The sequence below is a fragment of the Hypanus sabinus genome, chromosome 10 (assembly GCF_030144855.1).
Source record: "Hypanus sabinus isolate sHypSab1 chromosome 10, sHypSab1.hap1, whole genome shotgun sequence".
Taxonomy (NCBI): Eukaryota; Metazoa; Chordata; class Chondrichthyes; order Myliobatiformes; family Dasyatidae; genus Hypanus; species Hypanus sabinus.
Window position 1 is genome coordinate 36,697,784 of NC_082715.1, and position 14,138 is coordinate 36,711,921.

Genomic DNA, 14,138 nt, shown 5'->3' on the forward strand with positions numbered 1-14,138 from the left:
CTACATGCAGATCCACAATCAGGATCAATCATTGGCCATGCATTCAGGGAGCTGACTGACTGACCATGTGAAGTGATAACTGACAGTGTGATGCACTGATGGACTGACCAAGAGGATCACTTAATCAATTTTTTGAGTCATAGTACAGCTCATAAACAGGCTCTTCAGCCCATCTAGCCAATGCTGAACCATTTAAACTGCCTACTCCCATCAACCAGCATGGGAACCATTTCCCTCCATACTTCTACCATCCATGTACCTATCCAAACTTCTCTTAAACTTAGAAATTGAGCTTGCATACACCACTTGTGCTGGGAGCTCTTTCCAAGCTCTCACAAACCTCTGAGTGAAGAAGTTTCTCCTCACGTTCCTCTGAAACTTTTCACTGTTCACATTTCATCCATGATCTCTAGTTGTAGTCCCACCCAACCTTAGTGGAAAAAGCCTACTTGCATTTACCCTATCTGTACCCCTCAATTTTCTATACCTCTATCAAATCTCTTAATCTTCTACTTTCCAAGGAATAAAGTCCTAACCTATTCAATCTTATAACTCAGGTGCTCCAGTCCCAGCAACATTATTGTAAATTTTCTCTGTATTCTTTCAAACTTATTTACGTCTTTCATGTAGGTGGGTGACCAACGCTGTACACAATACTCCAAATAAACCTCACCAACATCTTCTACAACTTCAACATAATATCCCATCTTCTGTACTCAGTACTCTGATTTATGAAGGCCAATGAGCAAAAAGCTTTCCTTATGAACCCAATATACTTGTGATCCTAGTTTCAATTAATTGTGAACCTGTATTCCCAGCTCCCTTTGTTCTACTGAACTCCTCAATGCCCTACTGTTCACTGTGTAAGACCTCCCCTGGTTGGTCCTACCAAAGAGCAAAATCTTGCACTTATCTGCATCTGCTACTTTCCATTCAATTTTTCCATCTGGTCCAGATTCTACTGCGAGCTTTCATAGTCTTCCTCAACGTCCACTACACCCCCAATTTTGGTATCAACTGCAAATTTGCTAATCCAGTTCATATGGCGCAATATTTTCCCAAACATACAGAAAAATGGTTGACCCGATAAAGAGAGTGATGACTGACAGATCTTCCAGGAAGCAATTGACGTTGTTATTTCATATGGCAGGTGCTTTTCTCTCATTGTATTTTGCCAAGCCACTCCTCCAGCTCACGGCCGCATTGATGGACCATGGCAAAGCCATCTCGGATCTTGGTGAGAGGGCATGTTTGGACCAGGTGGAGGACATCCTGGGCTGGGGCACCACAGGGGCAAGCTGGGGTTGCAATTGATTAAACACACAGAATGATAACGTACCCACCATAAAATCACAAATTAAATGACCATTTGGAAGGCTGAATGTCCAATCAAATGAAACAAAGATTTACTTCAGCAGACTCACTGTAAAGTCTGATAGTTTTCTGACTGTAAATTACCCACTGAATGAACAGGTAATTCACCATTCAACTGCAACATTTAAGAGAATTTTAAGTAAGTACGTGTATGGGAGTCCCTTGCATGCTTTCCATCTGTGCTGGGTTGAGCATTGAGCTAGCAACTCGGTCTCATAAAAACAAGAAAGCCTGCTAAAAAGTGCCATAATGCCACTTGGAGTTAAGGGCTTTCTTCTTCTACAAGTATGGGATGGGTACAGAGGACTCGGCTGCAGGTGCAGATTGATTGGCACGGCAGAATAACTGTTTGGCATGGACTAGATGGGACAAAGGGCCTATTCCTCTGGTACAATCAGTCTAGTGAAGTATGATGTTATCCTAAGGGTTTTTCTATTGGTGACTGTAGAGGCCGATGTGGGATCCGCATACCCAGATGTTAAGGTGGATTCCCTTAATGAAGAACACTAGCTTGTGACTTTGTTTAACTTGTAGAGGCTGATGCATGAGCAGCAACAACATGGACCTTGACATATCAGAGTCAGGGTCCAGCAACATGAAATGCAAGGCGACTGGGGACCCTCCACTGCTGCAGCCTTCCTTTGCCTTCACAGCCATTGTGATGTATCATTATCTTCAGCCCACTCCACCACCGAGGTATTGGTTGAATGGCTCTTTGTCTGGAATGCCCAACCCCCTTAACCTCTGCTATTGGTTACCCTACGAGGAGCTAGGTATCAGATGGCTAAACTCCAGACAGCATCCCCCGCAACACCCCCCCCCCCCCCCCGGGACCTCAGGAAATCACAAGCCTTTTCACCATGACAAGGTGGCAATCCTCAGGGTACGGTGCTATAGTGCTCCATAATTCTCTGGCTCTAGAGGTACAGAGGATTGATTGATCTGCTGTATTGGCTATTGGCTAACCAACCATATAGACTGCTGATCAGACAGAACAATAACTGACTCTAATGAATACTGATTAATGACAATAAGAAAGGATGATTGTCAGTATCAGGTGGCGCTTAATCCACAATACAGATCAATGATTGACATAGAACATAGAATAGTACAGCACAGTACAGGCCCTTTGGCCCACAAAATGTTGTGCTGACCCTTATACCCTGCCTCCCATATATCCCCCCCACCTAAAATTCCTCCATATACCTGTGTAGTAGTCTCTTAAATTTCACTAGTGTATCTGCCTCCACCACTGACTCAGGCAGTGCATTCCACGCACCAACCACTCTCTGAGTAAAAAGCCTTCCTCTAATATCCCCCTTGAATTTCCCTCCCCTTACCTTAAAGCCATGTCCTCTTGTACTGAGCAGTGGTGCCCTGAGGAAGAGGCGCTGGCTGTCCACTCTATCTATTCCTCTTAATATCTTGTACACCTCTATCATGTCTCCTCTCATCCTCCTCTCCAGAGAGTAAAGCCCTAGCTTCCTTAATCTCTGATCATAATGCATACTCTCTAACCAGAAGGCCTTTCACCACTCACCTGAGAGGCTTCTTCAGTTCTGATCCATGGTGGGTAGTTCTCTGGCTTGTAAACTCTTTTGTGTTGTTTAAGATCACATGACATTTGTGCGGGGAGGGGGGGGGTAATGAGAGAGTCATTAGTCTTATCTTTGCATGAATGGAGGTGTGAACTGTTGTGGAGACACTGGGGTAGAGATGTTAGGACTGCATTGTAAGTAGTTGATAGGTGGTGTCATACCCCACACCCTCTGTTCATGGAAACTTACAGTGCAGTCCCAACATCTCTACCTAACATCTCATGTGATTACTATACCTTTAAACAACTCACAGAGTTAATAAGCTGGAAAACTACCCACCTGATACTGTTTGCAAGAGAACTGTGATGGGAGAAAATTTGTTTTCCAGCAAGAGAATGACTCCAAGCATAAAACCAAAGCTACGATATACAGGAATGGCTTAAAAACAACAAAGTTAATGTCCTGGAGTGGCCAAGGCAGAGTCCAGATCTCAATCCGATAGAGAATTCATGGCTGGATTTGAAAAGAGCTGTTCCCTTATAATTTCCATGCAATCTGACAGAGTTTGAGCAGTTTTGTAAAGAAGAATGGGGAAAAATTGCAGTATCCAGATGTGCAAAGGTTATAGAGATCTACCCATACAGACTCAAGGTTGTAATTGCTGCCAAAGGTGCATCTACTAAATACTGACTTGGAAGAAGCGAATTCTTATGCAATCAGTTATTTTGTGTTTTATGTTTGTAATTTAGATCACTCTGTAAAGATCAGTTTTCACTTTGAAAGGAAAGAGTGCTTTTCTGTTGATCAATGTCAAATAAAGCCAAATTAAATCCACTGTGATTCAATTCTGTAAAACCATAAAACATGAAAACTTCCAAGGGGGAGTGAATACTTTTTATAGGTACTGTATACATCAATGATTTGAATGATGGAATTGATGGCTTTGTTGCAAAGTTTACAGACAATATGAAGGAAGGTGGAGGGGCAAGCAGTTTTGAGTAAGTAGAGAGGCTACAGTAGGACTTGGACACATTAAGAGAGTGGGCAAAGAAATGGCAGATGGAATACAGTGTCGGGAAGTGTATGGTCATGCACTTTGGTAGAAGAAATGAAAGGGTTGACTATTTCCTAAATGGAGAGAAAATACAAAAAAAAAACTGAGGTGCAAGGGGACTTGTGAGCCCTTGTACAGGATTCCCTGGAGGTTAATTTGCAGGTTGAGTCTGTGGTGGAGAAAGCAAATACAGTGTCAGGATTCATTTCAAGAGGATTAGAATATAAATGTAAGGCTGTAATGTTGAAACTTTATAAAGCACTGATGAGGCCTCACTTGGAGTGTTGTGAGCAGGTTTGGACTCCTTATCTTAGAAAAGATGTGCGGAAGCTGGGAAGGGTTCACAAAAATGATTCCAGGATTGAACAGCTTGTCATATGAAGAGCATTTGATGACTTTGTGTCTCTATTCACTGGAATTCAGAAGAATTAAAGTGACCTCATTGAAACCTATTGACTGGTGAAAGGCCTTGATAGGTTGGATGTGGAGAGGATGTTTCCTATGATGGGAGAGTCCTAAGGCCAGAGGACATAGCCTCTGAATAGAGGGACGTCCTTTGAGAACAGAGATGAGGAGGAATTTCTTTAGCCAAAGAGGGGTAAATCTGTGGAATTCTTTACTACATACAGCTGTGAAGGCCAAGTTTTTATGTGCATTTAAGACAGAGATTGACAGATTCTTGATTGGTCAGGGCATGAAGGGATAGTGGGAGAAGCCAAGAGATTGGGGCTGAGAGGAAAATTGGACCAGTCATGAAGAAATGGTGGAGCAGACTTGATGGGCCAAATGGCCTATTTGTGCTCCAATAGCTTCTGGTCTTATGGTCTTGTGTTCGCTTAACTTGTTAAGTAAGCTCATCAAGTGTGGCACTTTGTCAAAGGCCTTCTGAAAATCCAAGTGCACAACATCTACCAATTCTTCTTTGTTTATTCTGCTTGTTATTTCTTCAAAGAATTCCAACCGATTTGTCAGACAAGATTTTGCCTTACAAAACCAAGCTGACCACAGCCTATTTCATTATGCGTCTCCAAGTACCACAAGACTACATCCTTAACAACCAACAACATCTTCCCAACCACTGTGGTCAGACTAATTGGCTGATAATTTCCTTTCTTCTGCTTATAACCCTTCTTGAAGAGTGGAGTGATACTTGCTATTTTCCAGTCCTCCAAAATCATGCCAGAATCAAGTGATTTTTGAAAGATCATTACTAATAATTCTGCAATCCCTTCAGCCACCTCTTTCAGAACACTGAGGTGCATACTATCTGGTCCGGGTGACTCACCTGACTTCAGAACTTTCAGTTTCCCAAGAACCTGGTAATGGCAGCTTCACACGCTTCTGCCGCTTGGCATTCTCGAACTTCTGGCATATTGCTAGCATCTTCTACAGTGAAAACTGATGCAAAATACTTATTCAGTTCATCCGCCATTACTACCTTTCCAGCGTCATTTTCCAGCAGTCCGATATCTACTCTCACTTTTCTTTTACACTTTATATACAGTATCTGTAGAAACTTTTGAAATCCTCTTTAATATTATTGGCCAATTTACCATTGCATTCCATATTTCCCTTCTTTATGACTCTTTGAGTTGCTTTCCGTTAATTTTAAAAATCTTCTCACTCCTCTAACTTCTCACTAATTTTTCACTATTATTTTTGCTCTTTGGCTTTTATGTTGGCTTTGACTTCTCTTGTCAACCATGGTTGTGTCATCCTGCCTTTAGAATACTTCTTGCTCTTTGGGATGTATATATGCTGTGCTTTCTGAATTGCTTCCAGAAATTCCAGGTGTTGCTGCTCTGTCGTCATCCCTGCTAGCATTCCTTTCCAATCAATTTTGGCCAGCTCCTTTCTCATGCTTTTGTAATTCCATTTACTCTGCTGTAATACAGATATATCTGACTTTAGTTTCTCCTGCACGATGAATTCTATCATATTGTGATCACTGGTCCCTAAGAGATCCTTTACCTTAAGCTCTCTAATTCATTCTGGTTCATTGCACAACAATGAATCCAGAATAGCTGATCCCCTAGTGGGCTCAGCCACGAGCTGCTTGCAAAAGCCATCTCATAGGCATTCTACAAAACTCCCCCTCTTTGGATCCAGCACAAACCTGATTTTCCCAATCTACCTGCATATTGAAATCCTCCATGACTATTGTAACATTGGCCCTATGATATGCATTTTCTATTTCCTTTTGCAATTTGTAGACATCTTTTACCCTTGCAGTTTCTCAACTCTACCCACAATGATTCTATGCCTTCTGATCCAATGTCACCTCTTTCTAATGATTTGATAGCATCTTTTTACCAACAAAGCCACACCACCCCCTCTGCCTAACTGCCTATCTTTTAAGCTACCAGCTATAATCTTCTTTCAGCCATGATTCAGTGATGCCCACAATGCCATACCTGCCAATCTGTAACTGTGCTGCAAGTTCATCTACCTTATTCCGTATAATGTGCACATTCAATCTTGTATTCACCTGTATTCAACCTTTTCAATTTTGTCCACCTTTTACATTACAACTCATCCCATTGACTGCATTTTTTCCTTTTCATCAACCTCTCACTACACACTGCCTCTGTTTGTAAACCAACTGTCCCATCCTCAGCACTATCACTCCAGTTCCTATCGCCCTGCCAAATTAGATTAAATTCTCACAAACATCTCTAGCAAACATACCCTTGGATATTGGTCCACCTCGGGTTCATTTTGCTTATGAAACCTAAAGTGTTCTGCAATCTAATATGGTTTCAGTTCTAAAGGTTCATGTATTGCTTCACGCAATATCAGCAAAGTTCACTTCGGCTGGTTAGTTTGGAGTAGTTAAACTTCTAAGCAAACTGTATGCATTTCCACCTACTGCACTCAGCTAAACTGGCATCTGCTTCTCATTGTCTGTTCCATTTTCTTTAAAATGTTGTTCAATTTGCTTAGTATACAAAGTTCTCTTATCTGTTGTGCAATTGAACATGTGAATCTTTCTGATGTAGCCAGACAGCTCTGCTTTTTAAAATTTATTAATATTATCACCTGGTATTCACTGTTTATGAATCTGTGAATTTGTTTGTTTACTACCTTTTTTAACTCAACTGTCTTCCCTCTCACCCCTCAAGAACAGATGCTACACTGCATCACTTTTTACATGACCATTTCTTGCTGTGTTTTACTCAAACGTCACATCGTGTTTTTTTAAACTCTTGCTATGCTTCAACAGGTAGTAGTCCTGGGTTCATTTAAAAAGTATCTCATCATCTCTTTTATGTTTTATAACTCCAAAATATTAAACTAATTGAAAGCAAAAACATGGAGCCAGGAATAATGTACATGTCTTCGCTTCATTTTTTACATGAAGCAAGACATGCACGTATGACGTGGAGGCATGTTGACATATATCATTCACGTACAATTACATATAACCTGTAATAAACTATTTAAGTAGGAAATACCTAATCAAATAATATATTTACTATATTACTCAAATATAAGAAACAGGTTTATTATCATCGGCATGTGACGTGAAATTTGTTAACTTAGCAGCAGCAGTTCAACGCAATACATAATCTAGCAGAGAGAGAAAAATAATAATAATAAATAAAATAAAACATAACAATAAATAAACAAGTAAACCAATGATGTATACTGAATAGATTTTTTTTAAATGTGCAAAAACAGAAATACTGTATATTAAAAAAAGTGAGGTAGTGTCCAAAGCTTCAATGTTCATTTAGGAATCGGATGTCAGAGGGGAAGAAGCTGTTCCTGAATCGCTGAGTGTGTGCCTTCAGGCTTCTGTATCTCCTACCTGATGGTAACAGTGAGAAAAGGGCATGCCGTGGGTCCTTAATAATGGGCACTGCCTTTCTGAGACACCACTCCCTAAAGATGTCCTGGGTACTTTGTAGGCTAGTGCCCAAGTGCCCAAGATGGAGCTGACTAGATTTACAACCTTCTGCAGCTTCTTTTGGTCCTGTGCAGTAGCCCCTCCATACCGGACAGTGATGCCAGTCACCACTTGAAATTATATCCAACAATTGTTGCATCTTCAGCAAATTTACAGATGGTATTTGAGCTATGCCTAGCCACACAGTCATGTGTATACAGAGAGTAGAGCAGTGGGCTAAGCACACACCCCTGAGGTGCACCAGTGTTGATTGTCAGTGAGGTGGAGATGTTATCACCAATCCACGCAGACTGTGGTTTTCTGGTTAGGAAGTCAAGGATCCAATTGCAGAGGGCGGTACGGAGGCCCAGGTTCTGCAACTTCTCAATCACGATTGTGGGAATGGTGGTATTAAATACTGAGCTATAGTCAATGAACAGAATCCTGAAATAGGTGTTTGTGTTGTCTAAGTGGTCTAAAGCCGTGTGGAAAGCCATTGAGATTGTTTCTGCCATTGACCTATTGTGGCGATAGGCAAACTGCAATGGGTCCTTGCTAAGACAGGAGTTCAGTCTAGTCATGACAAACCTCTCAAAGCATTTCATCATTGTCAATGTGAGTGCTAGCAGGCAACTGTCATCAAGGCAGCTCACATTATTCTTCTTAGGCACTGGTATGATAGTTGCCTTTTTGAAGCAAGTGGGAACTTCTGTCCATAGCAGCGAGAGGTTGAAAATATTACTAAAATATTAAATACACAACGACATCCACTGTGCAACAATGCCCAAAAAGTGCAGGAACTAATATCAGTCCCTATACATGGACTTCCTCAGTCTCATCAAAGCCTTAACTCCATTATTTGGGAATAGATGCCCACAGAAATTCTCCACAGTACAATGTTAATCAATTGTCCAGCAGAACTAATCTCAACAAAGACCTGTGTCAGACAATGTTGTGTTGCTGCAAGATTTTTCATTCTTTCCCACCAGAATATTGCACCAAAACTCCAAAAACCATCTGTGGGAGTGAAGCCAATCTTCAAAGCTGACAGGAAGCATAGAACCAAGCTACAGTCCAAAGCTGACACTTACATTCACGTACAGCACACCTGGAAGGCCACACTCCAAAACATCATTGTCACTTTTACTGAAGCATACAAACAAAAAGGTTCTGTACATCACACTGCCCGACAACAATAATGGAATAAGTCAAAGCTCTGGAAAACATGGTCTAATTTCCATATCTCACGAAGCATATCACAGCAAATATAAATGCTAATGAAATTCCTACTGCCTTGAACACAGAAACATTTAATGGATTGAAGAAAAATGTATTGGAACAAAACTCAGACCTGGCGCAAAACTCATGATCAACAGGCAAACAATGATCACTGGTCTCCTTTATACTGATCTCATTGGACAGGGATCTCAAGGCAATGGAAAAATAGCACAGATGGAGAGTACATAAGATATCCTCAATTCGCTAGATGCAGAAGTGAACCAATGTCCATGTCTTTTCTCAAGCCAGCATATTCAGTACTGAGGCTCAACCAGTAGCATTGAGCAGGTCATGTCATTCACATGCCTGACACAAATTAGATGGTTTTTTCCAAGCTCGGGCATTGAAAGAGTTCTGAGCCACAACCACTCAAAGTGCAGACGAAGCATTTGGGAACTCTGCATCGGGACCTCAGGAGGACACATCAGTGGAAGGAAGAGACCAGCTCCCAGATGCAATATAGATGAGATCCACTGACAACTTCAAAAGTCAAAGTCAAAGTAAATTTATTATCAAAGTACGTACAGTGCCTATAAAAAATAATTGACTGCATAAGTATTCACCCCTTCCAAGTCAGTATTTAGTGGATGCACCTTTGGCAGCAATTATAGTCTTGAGTCTGTATGGGTAGGTCTCTATCAGCTTTGCACATCTGGACTCTGCAATTCTCCCCATTCTTCTTTACAAAACTGCTCAAACTCTATCAGATTGCATAAGGATCATGAGTGAACAGCCCTTTTCAAGCTCAGCCACAAATTCTCTCAATTGGATTGAGGTCTAGACTCTGACTTGGCCACTCCAGGACATTAACTTTGTTGTTTTTAAGCCGTTCTTGTTTGCTGTAGCTTTGGCTTTATGCTTGGGGTCACTGTCTTGCTGGAGAATAAATCTTCTCCCAAGTGGCAGTTCTCTTGCAGACTGCATCAAGTTTTCCTCCAGGGTTTCCTTGCATTTTGCTGCATTCATTTTACCCTCTACTTTCACAAGCCTTCCAGGACCTGCTGCAGTGAAGCATCCCCACAGCATAATGCAGCCACCACCATGCTTTATGGTAGGGATGGTGTGTTTTTGATTATGTTCATAAGCCAAACATAGTATTTAGTCTGATGAACTAAAAGCTCAATTTTAGTTTCATCACACCGTAGAACCTTCTCCCAGCTGATATCAGAGTCTCCCACATGCCTTCTGGAAAACTCTAGCTGAGATTTCATGTGAGATTTTCAACAGTGGCTTTCTTTTTGCCACTCTCCCATAAAGCTGCGACTGGCGAAGCACCTGGCAACAGCTGTTGTATCAACATGTACAAACAAGCTGGAGGAACTCAGCAGGTCGGGCAGCATCCGTTGACTGCTCATTTCAACGGATGCTGCCCGACCTGCTGAGTTCCCCCAGCTTGTTTGTACGTGTTGATTTGACCACAGCATCTGCAGTGTACTTTGTGTTAACAGTTGTTGTATGCTCAGTCTCTCCAATCTCAGCTTGTAATTCCTCCAGAGTTGTTATATGCGTCTGATGGTCTCCCTCACTACTCCCCGTCTTGCATGGTCACTCAGTTTTTGAGGTCAGCCTGCTTTATGCAGACTTACAGCTGTGCTATATTCTTTCCATTTCTTGATAACAAATTTTTTTGTATCTATCTCCTGATTGTGCTTTTCAATAACATTTGTGTGGAGTTGCTTGAAGTGTTTTTTTATCTTCATGGCACAGTTTTTGCCAGGATCTTCAAGATACAGGTGTAGTTTTATTACAATCAATTGAAACGCCTTGACTGTACACAGGTCTCCAAAAGCAGATCTCCATTTAATTAATTATGTGATTTCTAAAATCAATTGCTTGCACCAATGAGGATTTGATGTGTCATATTAAAGGCAGTGAATACTAATGCAATCAATTATTTGTAGTTAATTTAGATCACTTTGTAGACATCTGTTTTCACTTTGATATGAAGGAGACTTTTTCTGTTGATCAGTGTCAAAGAAAACAAATTAAATCCACTGTGATTCAATGTTGTAAAACAATAAAACATGAAAACTTCCTGGGGGTGGTGAATACTTTTTGTAGGCTCTGTATATGTTAGCATATACTACCCTGTGATTTGTTTTCTTGCAAGCTTTCACAGGAAAATAAAGAAATACAATAGAACTGTGAAAAAACTATACATAAACAAAGACTGACAAACAACCAACGTGTGAAAGAAGACAAACTGCAAATAAAAAAGAACCTGAGTCATAGAGTCCTGGAAAGTGAGCCCATTAGTTGTGGAATCTGTTCAGAGTTGTGGTGAGTAAAGTTATCCACACTGGTTCAGGAACCTGATGGTTGCAGGGTAACAACTGTTCCTGAACTGTGGGACCTAAAGCTCCTGTACCTCCTATCTGATGGCAGTAGCATGGCCTGGATGATATTACAGTGAAGTGCTACCTTGACCAAGACAGAACACATTTTCGGAAGCGCTCTTTATTTAGAGAGATAGCTGTATTCATAGAGAAACAGTGAAGTAGATGTTCTACACTTTAATAAATGCTTTGCATTTTCAGAGGTATGCTGTGCAATCAAGGTGCCACCGTGTCAGATGCATTACAATAACAGCGATACACTGCTCTGACAACAATGTGACGCACTAACAGATATTCTCCATATTTCCAGAAACGCTGTGTGCTGCATTCACAGAGGAGTGATACATTATCAGAGATACCCTGTATCTTCAGTGGTCTTCTGCAATATCGGAATTGTACAGTCTGGATAAAGATGGGTTGAAGTAAGTGTCATTTCGGCATCGAAATAGTCAGCATTTGTAGAGATGGGGAAGTGAGAGAGATGTGATACAGTGAAAGAGACGTGCACTATTTGGAAACATGGTTTGCATATTCAGACGTGTTCTGCATCTTCTGGGATGCCCTGCGTTATCACTAGTGTTGAATGTTGACAGACATATGTTGCATTTTAAGAGATTTGCAACTGTGAAAGGGATATGCATCACCTAGGGCCAAGGTCTCTGTTTGCACAATTGTTCTGCATTATCGGGGCTTGTTTCACAGATAGAGATTCTCTTCATTTTTCTGGATGTTCGGTAGCAACAGAGATGGTCTACATTATCAGAGATGGGTTGCATTGGCAAAAATTACTGCGCTGCTCAAGTTGTGCTCTGTTAACAGCAATTTGCTGCATTGTCGGGGATGTTCTTCACAGGCAGAATGTCAGGAATGTGCTGCTGTAACAGATGTGCTCCATCACTGCATGTGCTGCACTGGCAGACATTTTCTGCAACATTTTGCATAATCAGAGGTGATAGAGGATTGACAGCAGTGACATGCATTTTCGGTGAATTGCTGTATCATCACAATGCACTGCTTTTTTTGATTTGCAGAGTTATCAGGGAATTGCTGCAGCTGCACTGAGAGATATCCTGCATTTTCAGACAACTGCCGCATTATAAGCGAGCAGCTGCAGTTACGGAGATTTACTGCCCTGGCAGAGAAGTTCAGAGTTTGCAGAGCTGTGCTGCTGAAACAGGGATAGGCTTCATATTCATGATTATATTGCATTAGCAGAGAAGCATATCAGTGACGACGATGAGCTGCATTGTTTGCTGCGGTTGTGGCAATGGCAGTGAAAGTAGTGACTGATGTGCTACCGTGACAAAGCTATGCTGACTGGGTGGGTATGAGATGCTTCATCAGAGATATGTGACAGTGACCAAATGAGATAAATACAGTCGGCCCTCCTTATCCGCGAGAGATTGGTTCCGGGACCCTCTGCAGATACCAAAAAACGCAGGTGGTGTAGTATTTGCATATAACCTACGCACATCCTCCCATTTACTTTAAATCATCTCTATATTACTTATAATACCTAATACAATGTAAATGCTATGTAAATAGTTGTTAGACTGTAATGTTTAGGGAATATTGACAAGAATAAAAACTGTACATGTTCCTCTCGCTCACAACACAAGCAGTGAGCGAACGAGACACGAGGTGAACAATGATCAAATAACGAGTAAAACTTTTAATCATCACTGGATTACAGAATTTATAATACCTAATTCAATGTAAATGCTATGTAAATAGTTGTAACACTGTCTTGTTTAGGGAATAAGGACGCTTTGGAGGAGGCTCAATAAAACTAAAGTCAGGAACTGTGGAGTTTGAGGGCTGAGGATTTTCAAGTGTTGAACGTCGAGACTTCAGAATTGCAGATGCTTTAGTTAGAAACATTGTTTTAGGAAGCTGTCTCTTCTTTTTCTCTGCATCATCAAACAAATCTTGCAGTGGTGGTAGGCATGTTGTTATCCCTCGGGTGACACGGAGGCTTCGTTCCATCGAAGGATCGAACAACTAGTGCTGGAAGAGCACTTCCATGTTTTCTCGGTTTGTGGTTGGTTGAAATCGCGCATGCAGAACTTGTGGATAAGGAGGGCTGACTGTATTCCGGAGGTGTGCGGCATTGATGGGCAAGCACTGCAGAATCAGCTACGTGGAGCCAGAATATGTGGCAACACTTGCAGGCTGACCATGCATGTGATAAATAAGTCTCAATCTGAACCTGATGTGCCATAGGTATGCCGGGAAGTTGTTGGCGCAAGTGTAGCGAGGGTTGCACACGCCGAGGTGTGCTCCAGCTTTGGTCATACAAGAAGTGTTCTACATCAGCAGGAGATGGTTGACGGTATCAGCAAGGGGCAGCCGCACCAACAGTGGGGGCCTGTATTTTAAGGGTTGTTTTGCATTGGCAGACACGCCATGCGTTGTCAGAGTTTGCCAGGCTGTCAAAGATGTACTACGCTGACAGAGTTGTTTCTATGACAAACGGTGTGCTCTGAGCATGTGGTGAACTGGCAAACACTCTCTGCATTTACGGAGAGGGGGTGCAATTATCAATCGGATGAGCTACAGCACCACACGTATCTGGCACCTTCAGGAACGTTCTGCAGTTTACAGTGTCACAATGACAGGGATGTTCTGTGCTGACTGATAGAGAAGGAACAAAAAAGGGTGCACCAAAG

The 14,138-nt window shown here is 41.6% G+C and overlaps 1 long non-coding RNA gene across 3 annotated transcripts in view; it reads left to right on the forward strand.

Moving 5' to 3' along the window:
* The window catches only part of LOC132400580 (uncharacterized), a 77,820-nt gene that overhangs the window by 16,511 nt on the left and 47,171 nt on the right, over positions 1-14,138 (forward strand). For all 3 annotated transcript variants that reach the window (XR_009514296.1, XR_009514297.1, XR_009514295.1), the window contains exon 2: positions 11,780-11,891. This is a non-coding gene — a long non-coding RNA (uncharacterized LOC132400580). The remainder of the gene's footprint in view (positions 1-11,779; positions 11,892-14,138) is intronic.